The following is a 6,805-nucleotide window of genomic DNA, read 5'->3' as shown; positions in this document are numbered from 1 at the left end:
CCGCCCTTAACCAGGTGTAACGTTGTTATGAAGCAAAGGGAGAGATTACGCAATGTTGGACTTTCGCCAGAGGTTCGCCAGCCCCCGGACCCTTCTCGGCACGTCCGGATGGAACGTCGGTCCTATACTGAACTTTCCTCGTCTCTTGGCAGTGGACCGATGGACTATACACGCGGTGTTTGGCAGTCGAGCCACGGCGCGCTCAGGTGGGACCGACAACGGCAGGCGTTGGTACCAGCATAATTCAATACTACTCGTTGTCTCGTGAGACGACCGGGCGATGTATTGGCGCGGGGGGGGGCTGGGTATTTCGATGAATGTGGTCAACATGACTCGTTGTTGAATGTTTTTCCAATTATCCTGGCGCAGGCAGCTACTGCTAATGCTAAAGTGTTTGGGGCTCCGTTCCCATGTGTCCCGCCGGGACTGTCTCCAGTTTTCCCTCCGCTTAACCATTTCATTGCTGACGGTTAATCGGTGTCTATATGTTGGGGGTTTGGCTGAGGCGTATTTACCCTTTACATGGGTGGATGGTCTGACGACAGGGCCCAGGACAGGTGTGCCGTGCTTAGAGAAGCGGGTGGCATCGGTTCTTTGCCCTGGCATGGTAGAACGGTATGCCGCCCGGAAGCCGACGCCAGAGGGCGAGTCGGCCCGGCAGGTGGCTGAGTGGGCTGATGAAGCTTATACCGCCGCAGTACAGAATTTAGCAGCAACTAATAACATTGCTCAATTGGCTGCTTTTCTGTCAAAAATGGTGTTGGGTGGTGTTGGGTGACTCCCCTCCTCCCTGGCTCTCTGGTGGTGGCTCTCTGGTGGTGGCTCTCTGGTGAGGAAGTCTTCTAGGCCAGGGGGGGGGGGGGGGAGTCATCGCCACACAGGTACTGGATCACAGCTGGAGCAACATCTCATCTAGGGTTGGTCTGCCTGCAGGGTCTTTAGAGAGACAGCTCTGCAACATGAGGTGGAATCCTGGAGGGCGAGAGAGAGAGAGAGACAGCGAGAGAGAGAGAGAGAGACAGAGAGAGAGAGAGAGAGAGAGAGAGAGAGAGAGAGAGAGAGAGAGAGAGAGAGAGAGAGAGAGAGAGAGAGAGAGAGAGAGAGAGAGAGAGAGAGAGAGAGAGAGAGAGAGAGAGAGAGAGAGAGAGAGAGAGAGAGAGAGAGAGAGAGAGAGAGAGAGAGAGAGAGATAGAGAGAGATTTTGGTAAACATTTGTAATATGTCTGCATTTACATGTTAAGCTCTTATCTAGAGCAACTATAAGTGCTTAAGTGCTCCAATTCCAGTATTGGCAACATAGATAGCACTAAGAGCAGGTTAACAGCCTGAGAGCAGGAAACCTAAAATAAAGATGTTCCACAATTAATGACTAGGCCAGGGGCGTATCTAGACCCAGCACAAAATTTGGCCGGTTTGTGGGCGAAAATGGGTGGATTTTGTAACTATTTTTTTAAACTTTATTTCGGTTTTAGGGTTAGGTTAGGGTTATGTTATTTAATTATTTGGGGGAGCCAGCCCCCCAAACTCCTGAAATGCATAGAAATCTATGAAATAAATAAAACAATCTGACATTTATATTAAAAAGAGCTAGCCCCCCAAACCCCTAAAATACATAGAAATCTATGCATTTTGGAACAGTTACTATATATATAGTGAAGAAAGCATTTAGTCATACTTAAAGTTTAAAGTGCTTTACTTGCATTGAACATTGAACATTGAGGAGACATCATTTGAAAGCACAATGTATGTTTCCATAGTTACGCAGATTACACACAATTGTACATCTCCGCTGAACCAAATTATCACACAGCTATAAACTCCATTTTCGCCTGTCTCTTAGCAATAAACAAATGGATGACGAACAACTTCCTAAAATTAAATGAGGGCAAAACTGAAATCCTACTAGTCGGTCCTATAACAAAAAGAGAAATGTTACAGAGCAATATGGGGCAACTTACTCCTTGGATCAAACCCGAAGTTACAAGTAAATAACCTACACGGGCTTCCGGTAACATTTAGAATTGATTTCAAGGTCCTCCTCCTTATATACAAAGTATTTAAACATTGCGATCATCTACTATTGAAGGTTCCAAGCCACAGTCTAAAGAAAATCGCGGATGCAGCCTTTGCTAACTATGCACCAAAGTTATGGAACACACTACCTATGGACATTAGGGAAGCTAGATCTCTTAATATTTAGCCTTCTAATACACCCCGCTGTTGATTGTACTGTAGCACTATTTTACACTGGCCATTCTATTGCATAATTTTACTATCTATTCTACTATTCTATTATTGCACTGTATTATTGGTGTGCAAACCAGTCAACTTACAAAAAATAGCCTGTTGGAGGATTTCAACAAGATAAATGCGACAACATTGCAAAATATTTCACTATAATATTTCAAAGTGAAGTAAAAAATATTATAATAATTATTTGATCATGTTAAATGATCATTTGATCATGTTAAAAAAGGGGAAATAAAAAACATTTGTAAAAAAAAAAATACGCCGATGGACTAGGCTACTAACAAGGACGCTTTTTGCGCGCGCGAGTGTGTGTGTGTGTGTGTGTGTGTGTGTGTGTGTGTATAGTGTACTTGTGTTCGGAAGACTTGGCCATGTACACAAATGCACCATGACCGATCTGAGAATTGCTGCAATGTCTAAAAGAAAAGCCAAACAAATTGCCAAATATTGCTCTGTCTCAGCTATTATTGGCAGCTTAGCCACGTGGAGAAGGAGGTGCTATGTGTACCCTTAAGTGTTCAGTGCTGCTTGGCCCCGATACATTTGATTCCCTGTTTATGTAATATAATTTGTGGAACTAAATAAAGTATTAAAATGTGTGTGTGTGTGTGTGTGTGTGTGTGTGTGTGTGTGTGTGTGTGTGTGTGTGTGTGTGTGTGTGTGTGTGTGTGTGTGTGTGTGTGTGTGTGTGTGTGTGTGTGTGTGTGTGTGTGTGTGTGTGTGTGTGTGTGTGTGTGTGTGTGTGTGTGTGTGTGTGTGTGTGTGTGTGTGTGTGTGTGTGTGTGTGTGTGTGTGTGTGTGTGTGTGTGTGTGTGTGTGCGTGTGCGTGTGTGTGTGTGTATGATGTTATTTAGGTTGTATTATAAATGGTAGCATCATACTATCAGAATCATAACATGTATGATGTTATTTAGGTTGTATTATAAATTATGGTTTGATTGATTGAATTTATTTGACAATCAAAATTACATACAATACCGGTACACACATGTACAGCCATCACATATAATCTAAAATCGTCGAAGATTAAAACACAATAAAACCTTACGGTTTATTTCCATTGTGGTCCTCACAATGGACAATGGACAAGATGACAAGTATCCACCATGCACAAATAAGACATATAAATACAATACAACATAAAATAAATGCAATAACACAAACAAAACACAAAGTCTAAATTCTGAGACAATCATTTTTATGGACACTGGCACTTTGTTCCACTCATAGGCTGGTCACTCACTCAAAGGTATTTTCCCCCATTGAGCTACTGAACATGCACAGTTTGATATCAGTTAAACTGCCCCTCGTTGCATAGGAGTGGGTGTCCCTAAAGCACATAAAATAATTTGAGAGATATGAGCGGACCCTATTATACATTATTTTATGGGTAAGGCCCAACTTGATTTGAATAACCCGTTTTTCCACTGGGAGCCAGTGCAGGTAGGAAGCTTTAACACTACTCTAATCAATTTGTTTTGGGCAGTCTGAAATGTATTTTTTATTTTCTGGGGTGCACTACTGTACGAGAAGGAGACAGCGTAGTCAAAATGACTCTGTATCAGGGCACCTGACAACATCCTAAGTGTTTTTCTATCCAACATCTCCGACTTACGTGCTAGGAATTTGGTCCTTTGGCTTATCCTAGGGCTTTCAAGCCTCCCCTGTGAGACATTCGTCCAAGGTGCATCCTAAATATATTACCGAATCATTACCAGCAATGACCGACTCTCCTGCCTGGATCTTCATGGTAGCATCATACTATCAGAATCATAACATGTATGATGTTATTTAGGTTGTATTATAAATTATGGTAGCATCATACTATCAGAATCATAACATGTATGATGTTATTTAGGTTGTATTATAAATTATGGTAGCATCATACTATCAGAATCATAACATGTATGATGTTATTTAGGTTGTATTATAATGGTAGCATCATACTATCAGAATCATAACATGTATGATGTTATTTAGGTTGTATTATAATGGTAGCATCATACTATCAGAATCATGACATGTATGATGTTATTTAGGTTGTATTATAAATTATGGTAGCATCATACTATCAGAATCATAACATGTATGATGTTATTTAGGTTGTATTATAATGGTAGCATCATACTATCACAATCATAACATGTATGATGTTGTTATTTAGAATGTATGTTAATGGTAGCATCTTACCACTGATGGATGCCAAGATGAGGTTCTGGGTCCTCCTCCTTCTTCTTCTCCTTCTTCTTCTCCTTCTCCTACTTATTCTTCTCCTCCTCCTCCTTCTTCTTTTCCTCCTCCTTCTTCTCCTCCTTCTTCTTCTCCTCCTTCTTCTTCTTCTTCTCCTCCTCCTTCTTCTCCTCCTTCTTCTTCTCCTCCTCCTCCTTCTTCTCCTCCTCTTCCTCCTCCTCCTTCTTTTTATCTTGCAAACTTAAACTTTTTTTGGTTCTTTTCTGGATCGGTTTGTTAAAGTTATGTGTGAGGGGCGCCGGTGTACAGTGACGTTAAAGAACGCTCTCTACATACCCTCGTTCCCACAAGAACTATTCTCTGTAAAATCTGCTACTGCAAACGGTGCCAAAGTGTTCTTCAATGAAGGTAAAGATGTTCTTGTAGAGCCTGGCGGTACGCGATTTAACATAGAGGTGTACAAGAGAATGTATTATCTACAAACAGAGTGTAATGACAACGACAAGTGTAATAATAATGATATGTGTAATGTGACTGTCAGTCACGATATTCAGACATGGCATGAGATCATGGGTCATTGTAATTACGAGGATTTACTGAAACTGCAAGCAGTGACAGAAGGCATGCACATTAAAGGTGAAAAGCGTGGACCTGACAAAGAATGTGAGGTGTGCATAAATGGGATGTTCACTCAATCGAGAAACAGAAGTCCCACAGAAAAAGTAAAGGTACCACTTGTGCTAGTTTTTTTTTTTTTTTTTATATATTTTATTTTACATTTTTCAGAACATTGTACAAACATGACAAACAGTATACCAACATGACATACAAACACACTCAGACAGTGAAAGTAAAAAAAAATGCATTAAAGAAAAAATAATAATAATAACAAATTTTTTACATTTGCTATTACAACACGGTTACCAGCCATACATGACTGAGAAATATTGTGTTTGGGGTCCCTAGGGGGACTGCGAGATCAGACGGGCGAATCAGCTGCCGCCTCTAGCCTCATCGAGATAGGCTAAGAACGGGTCCCAGATTTTTGAAAACCTTTTAAGTGAATCGGTTCTCAGGGAACTTGCGCTAGTTAACAGATCTAGCCGGTCCAGTAAGCAAAGAGTCCATAGGTGGCTTTAGATATGAACAGTCTTTTACAGATGTGTGTACAGGGGCAGTGTTAATTTACTTTCTCAAAGCAAAGAGTGACACACTCCAGGCCACAGAGAAATTCCTGGCAGATGTAGCCCCTTATGGCATGCTTGAGGTCCGACAACAGAACCAAGTTCACAAATAGAGAGTTCCAATCACTGTTGAGAAGGCACAAGATAAGACACGAGACGTCATGTCCGTACTCCCCACACCAGAACGGGGTGGCAGAGAGGGAAGGATGTACTCTTTTCTTAATGGCTAGGTGTAAGCTAATAGCTGGTAACTTACCTAAGAGTCTATGGCATTATGCGGTACAAGAAGCCGCTTACACCAGGCACCACCCGTGTACAGCACTGACAGGAAAGAAATGTAATCTAGCTAGAATGCAAAAATTTGGATCAGTGTGTTATGCTTACCAGCAGGACAGAGGAAAGCTCGAGTCCAGATGTGAAAAAGGACTCTTTGTAGGGCACGACAAAGGAAGCCCCGCTTTTCTAGTATACTATCCCGGTAAAGGGAAAGTGCAAAAACACAGGCTAGTCAAATTAGTCACAAAGACAACATGTGAGAACGAGACTCAGACAGAGGAGCCAGAGCTGGACTCCAGAGAAAGGTGTGAAGAAACAGAGACACCTCAGCCTAGTGTACTTAGCACAGTCGTGCAGACAGACAGTCAGCAACCCCCAGAGGACGATGACGAGGAGCACCCGAGGGTGACGTCACGTGCCCCATGCAGTGGGAGGTATCCCTCACGGGAACAGAAACCCCCAAAGTATCTGAAAGACTATGCCCGGAGAGAAAGTGACGAGGATGACAGTAGACTTACCAGTAAGGATGTCACTATCCGATCACGTGATCGGGATCGGGATCGGCAAAAAATAAATAAAAAATCTGGAATTATTATTATTCTTTTTTTCTTTTTACTTTTTTTTTTTATTCAACAAACATGACCATGTTCACGTCTTAAACTCATACTGAGGCCTTAGTTTTGGTTTTAAATTGCATATCATCATTCATTTATTTATTGTCACACAGAGCAGAAGAATTTTGCCAAAACAAACCAATAGTATCCAGCTGCAGAACGGCAGACCAGCCACACTTTCAGACCCAAATTATTTTTTTTTATTTTTTTTTATTTATTTTTTTATCCGAATTTCTCACATTACATTCACCCTGAATGTTGACGTTATCCAGGTGAAAAGTTAACTTCATT

The sequence above is a fragment of the Notolepis coatsorum genome, assembly GCF_963971535.1.
Source record: "Notolepis coatsorum genome assembly, chromosome: 4".
In the NCBI taxonomy this organism is placed as follows: domain Eukaryota; kingdom Metazoa; phylum Chordata; class Actinopteri; order Aulopiformes; family Paralepididae; genus Notolepis; species Notolepis coatsorum.
This window is presented reverse-complemented; position numbering follows the sequence as displayed.